The sequence below is a fragment of the Amblyraja radiata genome, chromosome 12 (genome assembly GCF_010909765.2).
Source record: "Amblyraja radiata isolate CabotCenter1 chromosome 12, sAmbRad1.1.pri, whole genome shotgun sequence".
In the NCBI taxonomy this organism is placed as follows: domain Eukaryota; kingdom Metazoa; phylum Chordata; class Chondrichthyes; order Rajiformes; family Rajidae; genus Amblyraja; species Amblyraja radiata.
Window position 1 is genome coordinate 10,693,448 of NC_045967.1, and position 16,512 is coordinate 10,709,959.

The following is a 16,512-nucleotide window of genomic DNA, read 5'->3' on the forward strand; positions in this document are numbered from 1 at the left end:
GTTGCAGTACCTGGAAAGGTCCCTCGTAAGGCCCTTGAAGTGGCGAATGGTGGGAATCGCGGCAAAGGAAGACATACTGGCAGTCCTGGAGGGCGGGTGGGACGTACGTGGTGGTGAGTCCGTGGCGGAACGTTGGGACTGGAGAGAGCATGCCCATCTTCTCCCGGAGGTGCGTCAGCATGGTCGTGGACGGTTCCTGCCACCAGTGCCGTTGTTGCCCGGATGGGAGTGTGAGCCATGTCGAAACCATGAACCATGTCGAAAATCCGGTGGCGCCAGGCTGCAGAGATGATGGGTCTTGGCTGCCCGGTGTTGTAAAGGAGCGTGGTGTCAGCGGGCCCGAATCGCACATCCTCCAACAACAGGCCTGCGGTAGACCTGCATCTCCTCATCCTCTCGCTTGGCGGCCACCACGGTCATGTAGTCGACAACTGCGGCCAAAGCGTGGATGGCATTGATGGCGGTGCGGGACAACGCATCTGCGACCCGGTTGTTCTTGCTTGCGATGTGCTGGACGCAAGTCGTGTATACGGAGATGTAGGCCAAGTGAGTCAACCATGAGAGCTGTTGGCACGTTGGCCCATGGATGTACCAGCATCGTTGCCTTTGCCAGCAATTCTTCGGCATTGTTGAAAACGGTCGTGGCTGCGTCGTCCCAAACGAGCTATCTCGGCTTGTTGACCAAGGCTTTAAACAGCGGTTGCATGATCCAGGCGGCTGCTGGCATGAAACGGTGATAGAAGTTCACCATGCCGACAAACTCTTGGAGTCCCTTCATCGTAGAGGGTTTGGGAAACTGATGGTAGCTACGTACAAGGTCGAATTTGTAAAAAATCTTGGCGCCGTCCAAATTGGCCATGAAGCCCTGGATGTGAGGAACAGGGTACTGGTCGGCCACTGTGACGTTGTTGAGACGGCGGTAGTCCCCACAGGGTCTCCAGTGAAAGAGTTAATCGTTATTATATCATTTGCTGCCATATTTAACCCTTTCTGTAATGAAAGAGCTAATTGCTATTGCATTGCTTGCTGGGATGCTTGACCGAATTTTTGTGGCTTTACTTTTGTTTTTGACCCGGAGAGTAGAAATTAGGTTGAAAGGATAAAATAGAAGGAAACTTACCCGTATGAGGCCAGGCAAGTAGAGGCAAAAAAAATATGGCGATCTGAAAACGTGGAAAAGCCCCAACTGCACACGCGCGGATAAGTGGGGGCGCTGTTTTAAGTTATTTTAAGTTTTAAATGTCAATAACTTGTAAAATATACCATCAATCTGAACGAAACTTGTTTCATTTACATCACAAGACAATGGTGAGTAAGGTGGGCCAAATATTGTAGCGCTATCGTGTACTGTCTGCGCAAATATAGGTACAATGCACAAACAAATAAAGGTACAAACAAATATAGGTACAAACAAGATGAGTTTTACTAATATACTAGACCAAGTGCGGAACCGTTGGGCCCGCTTCCCCAATGCAATATTCCACCAAACTGCGCATGCGCGGATCCGCGTTCAAAGTTGTTCCATTGTCGGCTGAAATTAAGTTAAAGTTAATAAAGTGAATAGAGGACCAGTGTGGGCGTTTGTAAAGAAGAAGGAAACTTACTTGTGGAGCAGTTGGGTCCCCATTGTGAGGCAAGTACAGGCTAAAAAAAACATGGCATGTGGGAGCGCGGGTGCGACATTTTTAAAGTTCAAAATGGCAATAACTTGTAAAATATAAGATCAATGTGAACGCATCTAACTCTCCCTCTTCAGTACCCTATTCCCCTCCTCCAAACTCCTCCCTCTCCCCACCCTCCACCAACCCTCCTCTGCTTCCTCCCCTCACCCCCATCCTCCCCTTTTCCCCCTGCCCTCCTACATTACCTCGCCATCCCTCTTTCTACCCCTATCCTCCTCCATTTCCCCTCATTCCCAGCCTCCTCCTCCTCTTCACCCTCCATCTTCTTTCCCCTCTCCTCCTCCTCTCCCCACCCTCCCTCACCTCTCCTTTCCCCTACCCTCAGTCACTCCCTCCCTCCCTCCAAAACCCCTCTCCCCTCCCTAACCCCCTCCTCTCCCTCTATCGCCCTGCTCCCCCACTCCTCACCTCCCCATATCCCACCCCTCCCCACTCTCCCTCAACAACCCACTCCTCTCCCTTTATTCCACAATCACTAACCCCCCCCCCCCCCACTCCCCCCCTTCTCTCCTATCTCCACTCTCCTCCTCACCTCCCCCACTTTCCCCTCCCTATCCCCCTCCTCCCCCTCTATCCCCCTGCTCCCCCACTCCTCACCTCCCGATGTTAGCTGTTAATGAAAACGGAAGAGCAAGATGAGAGTTTTAGCAATATATACTAGACCAAGTGGGACCCATTGGGCCCCGTTCACCAACGCAATCTTCCACCACTCACCGATAGTCCCCAACTGCGCAGGCTCGGCTGACGTGGCAATAACGTTAAGAATAAAGTGAATATGAACGCCTCACTCTCCCTCTTGTCCCCTATTCTCCTCCTGCATTATCCTCCATCTCCCCACCCTCCAGCAACCCTACTCTGCTTCCTCCCCTCACTCATCCCTCCCTCTTCCCCCACCCCTCCTCCATTACCTCGCCATCCCTCTTGCTACCCCTATCCTCCTCCATTCCCCCTCGTCCCCAAGCACTCCCTCCCCCTACTGTTCACCCTCCCTCTTCTTTCCCCTCCTCCCCTCCCCACACCTTCCCTCACCTCTCCCTCCCTCTACCCTCTGTCACTCCCTCCCTCCATAACCCCTCTCCCCTCCTCTCTCTCTATCCCCTGCACTGCTACTCATCACCTCCCCCTATCCCACCCCCCCCACTCTCCCTCCTCACCTCCCCCACTGCCCTCCATCCCTCTCCCTACCTCCACCACTCCCCCCTCCTCTCCCTCTATCCCCCCTCCTCCCCTCTCTCCCTCTCCTCCCCCACTTTCTCATCCCTCGCCCTCCCTACCCCCTCCTCTCCCTCTATCCCCCTGCTCCCCCACTACTCACCTCCCCCTATCCCCCGCAATGAAAACATGATTTTTTTTAATGAAACCTCCCCCTATCCCACCCCCCAACAATGAAAATTGCAATGTTTGTTTATTTTTAATGAATCACCCCCAATCACCCACTATCTTGCCACCCCCAATGAAAATCGATTTTTCACAATGTTTTATGTAAATGGAAACCTCCCCCCATCCCACCCCACCCCACCACAATAAAAATCGCGATGTTTTACAAAATGAACCAGGGGCCACAGTCTTAGAATAAAGGGGAGGTCATTTAAGACTGAGGTGAGAAAAAACATTTTCACCCAGAGTTGTGAATTTATGGAATTCCCTGCCACAGAGGGCAGTGGAGGCCAAGTCACTGGTGGATTTAAGAGAGAGTTAGATAGAGCTCTAGGAGCTAGTGGAGTCAAGGGACATGGGGAGAAGGCAGGCACGGGTTATTGATAGGGGACGATCAGCCATGATCACAATGAATGGCGGTGCTGGCTCGAAGGGCCGAATGGCCTCCTCCTGCACCTATTTTCTATGTTTCTATGTTTCTATGAAACCTCCCCCCAATCCCAAGCCCCCACAATGAAAATCGCGATTTTAAATTTTTTTTAAAACAGTTTTATTTTTAATGTAAATGAAATTCGGGATCTCATCGTGATGCCAATGGGAGATGGAAAGCTGCTGACGGGAAGGGCAAGTGCAAACTTTTTTTTGTAAAGTAAGGAAACTTTTGTAAGGAAACTTACCCGTATGAGGCCAGGCAAGTAGAGGCAAAAATAAAAATGTCGATCTGAAAATGTGGAAAGGCCCCAACTGCACACGCGCGGATAAGTGGGGGCGTTGTTTTAAGTTATTTTAAGTTTTAAATGCCAGTAACATGTAAAATATACCATCAATCTGACCAAAACTTGTTTCATTTACATCACAGGACAATGGTAAGGTGGGCCAAAAATTGTAGTGCTATCATGAACCGTTTTTTGTGCAAATATAGGTACAATGCACAAACAAATAAAGAAACAAAGAAATATAGGTACAAACAAGATGAAAGTTTTGGTAATATACTAGACCAAGTGCGGACCTGTTGGGCCCGTTCCCCCAACGCAATATTCCACTACTCACCCATAGACCCAACTGTGCAGGCGCAGCTGTCGGGTTCCCGTTGTGACGCCAGAGATTCCCGTTGTGACGCAAGAAACAGCAACCCTCCCCAACATTCCTCTTCCTACTCTTATCCTGCTCCATTCCCCCTCATCCCCAGCACTCCCTCCCTTCCTCTTCACCCTCCCTCTTCTTTCTCCTCTCGTCCACCCCTCCCCCACTCCCTCCCTCACCTCTCCCTCCTTCTCCCCTAACTTCAGTCACTCCCCTCCCTCCCTCCATAACCCCTCTCCCCTCCCTACCCCCTCCTCTCACTCTATCCCTACTTCCCCACTCCAACTCCCCCTATCCCACCCCCCACTCTCCCTCACCTCCCCCACTGCCCTCGTCTCCATCCCACACTCCCTACCTCCCCCAGTTTCCCCTCCCTCTCCCTCCCTATCCTCCTCCTCTCCCTCTATCCCCCGGCTCTCCCACTCCTCACCTCCCCTCCCCTCCATCCCACCCCACTCACAATGAGAATCGCGATATTTTGTTTGAAATGAAAACTCTTCCCTAGTGGAAAACAGGTTTTGGAAAATATAGGTTACAAACAAATATAGAAATAAAGAAACAAACAAATATAGAAACATGATGAGAGTTTTAGTAATATACTAGACCAATTGGGACCCATTGGGTCCCTGTTACACGGAGGCCTGGTCCCCCAAAGCAACCCATTCCCCAATGTAATATTCCACCACTCACCCGTTCCCCCAACGCAACCCGTTCCCCCAACGCAATATTGCACCATTCACCCATAGCCCTGAACTGTACAGGCCAGCTCATTTCCACTTATTCACCCTCCTTCATTTTAAACTTTAATAAAATGCAATTGCACTTGCTAGCTAGCAGAACTCAGTGTAATGTGGCTTTAAAAAATGCAATTGCACGTGCTAGCTAGCAGAACTCAGTGTACTGGGATACCAACATTGTTGCGAGCAGGGCTACAATCCCATTCTGACATCATAGCTGTAAGCACAGGGAAGAACATTTTCTCAAATTGCGGTTTTGTAAATTTGAAAATGTTAATAACATAAAATATAACATCAATCTGTACGAAACTTAACACAAACCACCACAGGACAATTGTAAGGTGGTGCAAATTTTTTTGCGCTAACGTGTACTATTTTGGCGTAGTTTAGGGATCACATTCACATGCATAGAAACAAACAAGATGAGAGTTTTAGTAAAGATTTAGTAATATAGTAGAGGAATGATCGTTGATCTTCAAAGATTAAATGTTTTCCGCTTTAAAGATGCTGTCCGACCTGCTGCGCATTTCTAATTGTTTCATTCATTTTTTATATTTTCATGATCAACAGTATTTTACACTTGTATATTCTGATATATATTACTGAATATTAAGTTAGTTATTATCCGATAGCATAAGTGTGTATAGGTATTACTTTAGATCCTACTTTGGCATTGGGCTTGGTTTTCTTGGTTGAGTGCTTATCCTGGTGTAAAAGCACAGGTACTTTGTGTTTTAACAAAGTGAAGTGAGGGAATACCAGGCAGACCCAGCAGATCTAGTTTGAGGAACTGAATGATATCAGCCAGTCTTCTCACTTCATATCATTACCACTTGGCCTAATTGCCAAGTTCAGCAGCTTGGAATTTGTTTAGGTTCGACAGCAACGTTGGACTCACACACAAGAATTGATCATTTGAAAAAGCCACCTAGCTTCTTATTCCAGCACCAGTTTAAATTTAGCGGAATTATCCAGGAGAATTATCCAGGAGCATTATCCAGACTGCTTATAGCACAAATCCATATTTCCCCCCTAAAAGAAAGAACTGCATATAATAATAATAATAATAATAATATATCTTTTATTGTCATTGCACGTCAGTGCAACGAGATTTAGTGTGCAGCTCCACTGATGTCCAGGAAAGGTAAATAAATACAATACATAAATAAACAAGCTGAATTGATTGACGTGACCATCTGAGGGAGACTGTCCAAAGGGGGTGGGTGGGGGGGCACTCATTAGGGCCGGTTCAGAGCCGCTATAGCTCTTGGGATGAAACTGTTCCTGAGTCTGGAGGTTCGGGCGTAGAAGGCCTTGTAACGTCTGCCGGAGGGAAGTAGTTGAAACAGACCGTGGCAGGGGTGTGATGAGTCCTTATGGATGCTGAGGGCCTTCCTGAGGCACCGCGTGTGGTAGATGCCCTCCAAGGCTGGTAGCTCTGTCCTGATGATCCTCTGCGCTCTGTTGACGACGCGCTGAAGAGCTCTCCTCTCCGCCTCCGTGCAGCTGAGATACCACACAGAGATGCCATACGTTAGTATGCTCTCTGTGGTGCAGCGGTAGAACGTTGTCAGCAGCTGTTGGGGCAGACCAGTCTTTTTTAATGTCCTCAGGAAGAACAGTCGTTGCTGTGCCTTCTTGACCAGCGCGGCGGTGTTTGTGGACCATGTGAGGTCTTCTGAAATGTGAGTGCCCAGAAACTTAAAGCTGGACACTCTCTCCACACTTTCCCCATAAATGGAGATTGGGTCGTATTCTCCAGAATGGGACCTCCTGAAGTCAATGATCAGCTCCTTGGTCTTGGAGGTGTTTAGTGCCAAGTTGTTATTGGCGCACCAGTCCGCCAGGTTCTGCACCTCCGCTCTGTATTTTGTTTCATCACCGTTGGTGATCAGCCCAATCACTGTTGTGTCGTCTGCAAACTTCACGATGGTGTTGGTGTCGAATGCAGGGACACAGTCGTGAGTGAAGAGGGAGTAGAGCATGGGGCTTAGTACACAACCCTGTGGTGTGCCGGTGCTCAGGGTGATGGTGGAGGACAGGTGCGGGCCCAGTCTCACTGCCTGCGGTCGCTCCGTGAGAAAGTTCAGGATCCAAGCGCATATCGGTGAGCTGAGGCCTAGCTGGTGGAGTTTGGTGGTGAGCTTGGTGGGGATGACCGTATTGAATGCAGAGCTATAGTCAATGAAGAGCATCCTCACATACGTGCCCTGTCTGTCCAGGTGAGTCAGGACAGTGTGAAGGGCCAGAGAGATGGCATCCTCTGTCGATCTATTTGCCCTGTATGCAAATTGATGGGAGTCCAGTGAGGCAGGGATGCTGGATTTAATATGGGAGAGGACCAGCCTTTCGAAGCACTTCATGGGGATTGGAGTCAGGGCAACCGGCCGGTAGTCGTTGAGGTTGGTGATTTTGGACTTTTTCGGCACCGGCACTATGGTGGCTGTTTTCAGGCACTTGGGGACCGTTGCCAGAGATAGAGAGAGATTGAAGATTCTCGTGAATACCTCCGCCAGCTGTCCAGCACAGTCCTTTAATACTCTTCCCTGTACACCATCCGGGCCTGCAGCCTTGCGTGGATTGATCCTACGCAGAGCGCACTGTACCTCCTGAGTGCTCAGTGTTAAGGCCTGTCCCTCCGCTATGGCCGGGGTTATTTCACACCTGGTGGATTCACACATAGTGAATTCGCTGCCAAATACTCGTGGATTTGGGCCTCAAAATCCAATCATAGCTGACAACTCCAACAAAGTATTGTTTAATACATTTGGAAAGAAGCTTTGAACAATACCTTTGATAGGAAAACATACACTGTGGTAAATATCAACCATCGTAAGTCACTTCAACGCATCAGAATGAGATCTGGAACAAATGTTTTTCCTCTTTCCAACTGACCCCTCCGCTACTTGCTGCCTGGAGATTTGTACTTGAGGCTGTGACTACTGAGGGGATTGGCTGAACGACATTGTTTTTGTAGTTCTGAATCACAGGCTACATGTTAATAATTTGAATCCCCAGGAATGAAATAGTCAAGCAATTGTAGCCACGACTGCCAACAATGGAGAAGTAGGTCATTCTGACTGGAAGTTGGATGCAAGCTTGATGTATTGCTTAACAGAACCATAATTTGTGATGAGGCATTGTTTTGAAAGATTATGCACAACTTAAGTGGGATGGGGCAAGTTAATACTGTAATGTTACAGAACATTAAAATCAATACTTCACTGAAAAATTAAGGTGCATTATTCAATCGTAAAAGTACATGCTGGTTAAAGAATCTGCAAATATCTTGGGTTAGCCTGGTCACTGTTTCAGATTTTACTTGGAGCTATGTCTTGGCAACAAAAATGAGCAATTACTGACTACTGCTCTGTGGCATGACTTGTTGTATTACAATACATTACCTCACTAGGCCATTAAATTATTTACTTTCCAACTACTGTATTATTGTCCACACAATACATTTTGAAGGCCAGTCACACTGAGGTTAAAAGATACTTCTCAGTCATTTAATGGGGTGGGAGATTGCAACCTTCACGTGGTCCACCCTGTTTCGACTAATGCAATCAACCTGACGTGCTCAGACAAATAGATCAAATAGAACAAGTTGACTTACAACTTTAGGCTGTGCAAGAAGAAGAAGAAGCAATTTAATCCACGGTTTCACCTTTGTCACCCTTCAGGCACTGGCACATGTGCCTCTCCCCTTTCGCCTCTCTGTCTAAATGAGAACTAGTGAAAACTGCCCACTGGAATCCGAAAGACAGATTTCTAACACGTAAGAATGACTTTATTTATTCTTCTTCCAATTCCCCCAAGCTTTTGCAACAATGTTTCAAGATAGTCTTTGCAGGGCTCGATGGAACATAATAATTTTGAATGTGAATGTCATGAAAAGTACAGTACAACACATGAATTAAACCGAAGATAGACACAAATGCTGGAGTATATCAGCGGTTCAGGCAGCATCTCAAGAGAAAAATCAGTCTGAAGAAAGGTTCCAACCCAAAACGTCACCCATTTATTTTTCTACTGCGATGCTGCCTGACCCACTGAGTTACTCCAGCATTTTGTATCTATGTTCAGTATAAACCAGCATCTGTAGTTCCTTCCAACACATGAATTAAACCTCTGACTTCCCTTTTTCGTTCTTTATGGGAAGGTATTTCACATTTCAGCAAGGCCCCCACTTCCAGAGCTCAGCAACACCACAATTGGAGCAGGTAATGAAAAAACATAACACGCTACTTTGCTGAACCTCTGAAATCAATAGTTTCAGTCATACGTAAGGTAGCGTGCCTTTATGACCAATGTCCAGTGGTTCTGACATCCACCATCATGAAATACTATAAGAGATAGGAGATGGCGTACATTAACTCCAGCCTCCCAAACAGCGACTGTAAGTTTCCTACCGTCGCAGCAGGCCCATAGCAGGCGCCATGTCCCTGGCCCTAAACTCATCTCTGGAACACCTAGACAACAAGGACATCTACGTTAGGACTTCTATAGCTTTGATTCAACACTATAATGCCATTAAAACTCCTCTCCAAACTCCGGGAGTCAGCAACCCCCTCTGCCACTGGATCCTCGATTTTCTGACCCATGGACCACAGTCAGTGAGACTAGGTGACAACACATTACCATAATAACATTCAACACCGGACCCCTGCAAGGATGAGTTCTCAGTCCTCTACTATACTCCCTATACACTCTTGACTGTGTGGCCAAATCCGGTTCTAACCATGTACAAGCTTGCAGATAACACCATTATGGCCGGCCGGATCACGAATAAATGACAAGATGGAGTACAAGAAGGAGATGGAGAACTTAGTAACATGGTTCAGGACAGTAACCTCTCCCTCAATGTCAGCAAGATGAAAGAGCTATTTATCGACTTCAGAAAACGTGGAATACATGCCCCAATTAGCATCAATGGTGCCGAAATAGAAATGGTTGAGAGCTCCAGGATCCTTGGTGTAAATATCCCAAGTCCCCAGCCAAGAAGGCACACCAACAACTCTGGTTCCTCAGGAGACTGAGGAAATTCAGCATGTCTCCAATGACTCTTACAAACATGTGCACCATAGAAAACATACTGTCAGCTTGTATTTCAGCTTGTTTTGGGAAGCATTTTGCCCAAGAGCGCAAAAAAACTGCAGAGTTGTAATTCAGTCCATCGCAATGATCAGATACCCCACCACTGATTCCATCTGCACTTCACACTGCAATGGGAAAGCAGCTAACGTAATGAAAGATGTTTCCCACCCAGGTCGTTCCTTCTACACCCGCTCCCATCGGACAGAAGGTGCAGAAGTTTGAACGCATGCACCATCAGACTCAGAAACAGCTTCTTCTCCTCTGTTATCATGTTTCTGAACGGTCCTTGCATAAGCTAGAGGACATTCCGATTCTCCTCTACCTTAATGCAGACATTTGACTTTATCTCTGTAACTGTTGCACCATAATGCTGAGTAATATGTTTTGCACTCTGTATCTTAACCTTCACTCTACCTATTGTACTTGAGTTTAGCTTGATTGTATTTAAGTATAGTATTATCTTATTTGATCGGATAGCATGCAAAGCAAAGCTTTTCACTGTACCTCAGTACACATGACAATAATAAACCTGAACCTAAAATATCAAACTTTACTTTAGATCCAGTTAAACATTATAGTAAGGTTTTTTTTGTTAGATCTATTAATCAGCCATGAAATAATAGGCTCAATTTCCACTCCTCCTCAAGGTAGCCCTTGGGCACGTTTGGTACAGCCAGTTTTCTAACTGAACAAAACTGTTCATGGTTCACAAATCTGATTAGAATTTAGTTTATTTTGCTCAAAAGGGATTACGCAAGAGAGTCAGGAGAAGGAATAATTTTAAAAACCTAACATTATAAGAAATACACAAACTAAAATGTTCCGTAATGCAGGACAACTGGAGAAAAATCTGGAGAGGACTATTTTTCACTCAAATTACTGAAAGCTTTGGTTCAGAGTTTAAAAGGAAGGCAGCAAATAGAGACTCCGGAGTTTTAAAGAAATGGAGGAATACGATTTGGTAAGTATAAAGAAGTGTGGGATATAGGATTATTATAGGATTTTAAAAGTAGGAGGTGACAGCTCTCATACAGTGCCCTCCATAATGTTTGGGACAAAGACCCATCATTTATTTATTTGCCTCTGTACTCCACAATTTGAGATTTGTAATAGAAAAATTCACACATGGTTAAAGCGCACATTGTCAGGTTTTATTAAAGTTTTTTTTAATACATTTTGGTTTTACCATGTAGAAATTACAACTGTGTTTATACGTAGTTCCCCCCATTTCAGGGCACCATAATGTTTGGGAAACATGGCTTCACAGGTGTTTGTAATTGCTCAGGTGTGTTTAAATGCCTCCTTAATGCTGGTATAAGAGAACTCTCAGCACCTGATCTTTCCATCACCTTTGGAAACTTTTATTGCTGTTTATCAACATGAGGGCCAAAGTTGTGCCAATGATAGTCAAAGAAGCCATTATGAGACTGAGAAACGAGAATACAACTGTTAGAGGTATCAGCCAAACCTTAGGCTTACCAAAATTAACTGTTTGAAACATCATTAAGAAGAAAGAGAGCACTGGTGAGCTTACTAATCGCAAAGGGACTGGCAGGCCAAGGAAGTTGAGATTTGTAATAGAAAAAAACACATGTGGTTAAAGTGCACATTGTCAGATTTTATTAAAATTCATTTCACTTGCACTTTATGTGCAATGTGATGAATAAAACTGATTGATTGATTGATTGATTGATTGATTGATTGATTGATTGATTGATTGATTCTTGTATAAGTGGTTGTATCCATTGGTTGTAACTTGTATCCACTGGTTAGCTGCAAAAATAGGATGACCAGGTTACAGTTTGCCAAGAAGTACCTGTACTTAAAAGAGCAACCACAGTTCTGGAAAAAGGCTTTGTGGACAGATGAGATGAAGATTAACTTATATCAGAGTGATGGTAAGAGCAAAGTATGGAGGAGAGAAGGAACTGCCCAAGATCCAAAGCATAGCACCTCATCTGTGAAACATGGTGGTAGGGGTGTTATGGCCTGGGCATGTATGGCTGCTGAAGATACTGGCTCACTTATCTTCATTGATGATACAACTGCTGATGGTAGTAGCACAATGAATTCTGAAGTGTATAGACACATCTTATCTGCTCAAGTTCAAATAAAATGCCTCAAAACTCATTGGCCCGTAGTTCATTCTACAGCAAGACAATGATCCCAAACACACTGCTAAAGCAACAAAGGAGTTTTTCAAAGTCTAAAAATGGTCAATTCTTGAGTGGCCAAGTGAATCACCCGATCTGAGCATGCCTTTTATAGAAAAAAAAGAGAAAACTGATGAGAAAACTGAAGGTGACTAGCCCCCAAAACAAGCATAAGCTAAAGATGGCTGCAATACAGGCCTGGCAGAGCATCATCAAAGAAGACACCCAGCAGCTGGTAATGTCCATGAATCGCAGACTTCAAACAGTCATTGCGTGCAAAGGATATGCAACAAAATACTAAACATGACTACTTTCATTTACATGACATTGTGGTGTCTTGAAATCGGGGGACAATGTATAAACGCTGCTGTAATTTCTACATGGTGAAACCAAAATGTATAAAAATGGCCTTTATTAAAATCTGACAATGTGCACTTTAACCACATGTGGGGTTTTTTCTATTACAAATCTCAAATTATGGAGTACAGAGGCAAATAAATGATGGGTCTTTGTCCCAAACATTATGGAGGGCTCTGTAATTGTAAACAGGCATTTATTTAGAACAAAGAAATTGAAAATTAAAGAGGTTTGAGCAGGGTAATTAAATCAGTAAGTGATTTAATAGTAGCATTATACAAAGTCCTTTGCTTATCTATCGGTTTCATAAATGAAAGCATGGTAGGACACCTCAGACTCAGTGGATGCACATTCAAAATGTGAACAACCACAAGTGCAGGAAAAATCATCGGCTAGAGCAGCACAACCTCCAGTTTATGCAGCTTGAGCACAGCTGACATCAGTACAAACCATTCACAAGGCTCATTGTTGTGTGGATAGTACATCTCAGGAGGCAGTCACCACAGGTCAGGGCACCATAATGTTTGGGATACAGCAATGTCATGTAAATGAAAGTGGTCATGTTTAGTATTTTGTTGTATATCCTTTGCATGCAATGACTGCTTGAAGAGCACGCTGATGAGCACACATTAAGAATGATGAACACATGGATATAAAAAATATGGCTTAAATGGAGGCGAGTGGCAACTTCCCTGGTTACTGGGTTTTCAGGCAAGATTGAGAGAGGGATTAAAATGGAGGGGTGGTTCTAGAAACAATCACAATGGTGAGAAGGGGCGATTTGTAAAAATGCTTATCAAGTGGTGATATGTGGGTTAAACTAAAGAATGGAAAAGGGCCGTCTACTGATATAGTCCTCTTAGGAGTGAAGTGCAAATACGCCAAGGAAGATGGAAGAATAAATTTGCAAGCACATTTGTGGCAAGTACAAAATCACTTGGGTAATAATGGTGTGGATTTTCATTACCAAAATATTAACAGTCAGTACATAAGGTACTGTACAGAAGCCACAGAATTCATAAATTGCAATCCGGAGAACTTTTTTAACATCTTAAAAGTAGATAAATCATCATGCAAGGATGTAATATATTCCAGGATGTTAAAAGAAACAAGGTGAAAATTGAAGATGCCCTGATCTATATTTTAAACCCTCTTTAGCTAAAGGAGTGGCCTCAGAAGATTGGAGGACAGGTAACATATCATTGTTTAAAAAGGGAGGATTGATAAATCAAGTAATTACAGGTTAATTTGTTTAACTTCAGCGGTGGGAAAATAACTGGAAACAAATTGATGGAAGAGTATAAACGTTGTTTTAGAAATGCAGATTCATCATGAACACTGAGTGTGGCTTTATTCCGGGAAGTTTTGTCTGACAAGCTTGATTGAATTTTCTAAAGAGGTATCAAGGAGTTGATGGAAGCAAATAGACACAAAAAGCTGGAGTAACTCAGCGGGTCAGGCAGCATCTCTGGATAGAAGGAATGGGTGAGGTTTCGGGTTGAGATACTTCCTCAGACTGACGTCAGGGGGGAGGGAGATGGATAAGGAATTGTGAAGGTGTGAAACAGGGCAAAGAATGGAGATCAAGGAAAATGTAGAATAGATCATAGTTAGCTGGGAGAAGGTTACAAAAAGGCAAACAGATAAAATGTAGGGAGAGATGGAGAGAGGAAATGCAGGGGTTACTTGAAGTTAGAGAAGTCAATGTTCATACCACTGGGGTGTAAGTTGCCCAAGCAAAATATGAGGTACTGCTCCTTCAATTTGCGCTGGGCCTCACTCTGACAATGGAGGAGGCCCAGGACAGAAAGGTCAGTGTGGGATTGTAATCTATATGTAATCTGATATATTCTCTATGGATTTCAGCAAGGCATTTGACAAGATTAACCTTGGCAGACCAGTCAAAAAAGTAACAGCTCATGTGTCAAAATGGACTCCAAACTGGTCCAATGCAGAAAGTAATATTTGCCAGAAGGTTTGATGACTGGAAAGATGTTAATGGTGCATTATTCCACCCTTTGCTTTTTCATTGTTTATATCAATGACTTAGCCAACCACATGGGCATGATAAATAAATTTGCTAATGATACAAAGACTGAGTCAGACGGAGGAGGCATTCAACTTCAGAAGTTGGAAAAGTTTAAACAGAGAAGTGCGAGGAATTATATTTAAGAAGGAGTAATAAGCCCAGGAACTATGTAATAATTGGAAAGATTTTAAGAAGTGTGGATGAAGAGAGAGAGTACAGGGCAATAGGCAAGGCAAGGCAAGGCAAGGCAACTTTATTTATATAGCACATTTCATACACGAGGCAGACTCAAAGTGCTTCACATAAAAACATGTCATACAATAAATGAAATAATAAAATGAAATAAAATAGAAGAACTAAAAGAAAAGAAAAACAAAATTAAAAATGCATTATAAAAAGTGCAAAAGTTAAAAGTGCAATGTAGTTAAGATTTAGCTGAAAGCTAAAGTAAACATAAAAGTTTTCAGTCTTGTTTTAAAAGTGGTCAAAGTTGAGGCAAGTCTTAAATCTTCAGGAAGTTTATTCCAGCTATTTGTTGCATAGTAACTAAATCCTGCTTTCCCATGTTTTGTATTTACTCTGGGAATCACTAGCAGATTGGTTTCAGAAGATCTTAGCGGTCTAGAAGGCTGGAAGCATAGTGGAAGCATGTCAGTGATATACTTTGGCCCTAAACCATGTAGTGATTTATAGGTGAGCAGCAGGATTTTAAAATCAATTCTCTGACATACAGGGTGCCAATGTAAGGATTTAAGAATTGGTGTAATATGCTCAAATTTTTTGGTCTTTGTTAGAACTCTAGCAACAGCGTTCTGAACAAGCTGTAGCTGCCTGACAGTTTTTTTTGGAAGACCTGCAAGGAGACCGTTGCAATAATCTAGCCTACTATTAATAAAGGCATGTACAAGTTTTTCTAAATCTTGAGCTGACATGAGTCCTCTTAATCTTGCTATGTTTTTGAGGTGATAGTAGGCCGATTTTGTTACTGATTTGATGTGACTGTCGAAATTTAAATCTGAATCCATAATGACCCCAAGATTTCTGGCTTTGTTTGAAGTTTTCAGGGACAGAGAGTGAAGGTGTTGGGTTACTTTAAGCCTTTCTTTTTTAGCACCAAAAACAATTATCTCCGTTTTGTCCTTATTTAGTTGGAGAAAATTTTGGCACATCCAGTCTTTGACTTGCTCAATGCACTGGCACAACAGATCTATGGGGCGATAATCATTTGGTGATAGCGCTACATAGATTTGAGTGTCATCGGCATAGCAGTGGTGGTCAATATTATTATATCGCATGATTTGCCCTAGTGGGAGCATGTAGATGTTGAATAAAGAGGGCCCTAAGATCGAACCTTGCGGTACTCCACACGTCACGTTGGTTGGTTCTGATACAAAGTCTCCAATGGAAACAAAATAGTTCCTATCTTGTAAATATGACCTGAACCAACTTAAGACTGTGCCTGAGAGCCCCACCCATTTTTCCAACCTGTCCAAAAGTATTGAGTGATCAACAGTGTCGAATACACAATAGAGCATTGAACATAGCAGGCAAGGTAGATAAGGTGGTTAAAAGTACCTTGGTGTGCTTTTCTGTCTTAGTTAAGGCATACAGGCACAGAGGAATTATGCTATAATCATCAGTAATATTTGCTAAACCAGTTTGAGTATTGACTACAGTTCTGGTCATCATATTGCAGGATAGATGTGAATGCCCTGGACAGATTATACGGGATATTTATGAGGACTGGAATTTTTTATTTTAATATTATTTTTAGGTTAGGTGTGAGTGTTTTCTTTGTAACAGGGAATGCTGATGGAGACTTAATGGATGTACATACAATTATGTGGAGCCGAGATAAACAGGAAGGAGCTTTTTCACTTAGTCAAGCAGTCAAAATGCACAGTTAATTGATAGAAGGATTAGAGAGTATGAGAGGGAAATCTCTCTCACCCAGAGAGTGGTAGGCGCCTAGAATTCACTGCCTGAAATGCAGGCAT

General features: G+C 43.9%; 1 protein-coding gene across 1 annotated transcript in view; it reads right to left on the reverse strand.

The window, feature by feature from the left end:
* zbtb33 (zinc finger and BTB domain containing 33) overlaps nucleotides 1-16,512 on the reverse strand; it is a 68,509-nt gene that overhangs the window by 20,347 nt on the left and 31,650 nt on the right. The window lies entirely within an intron of this gene.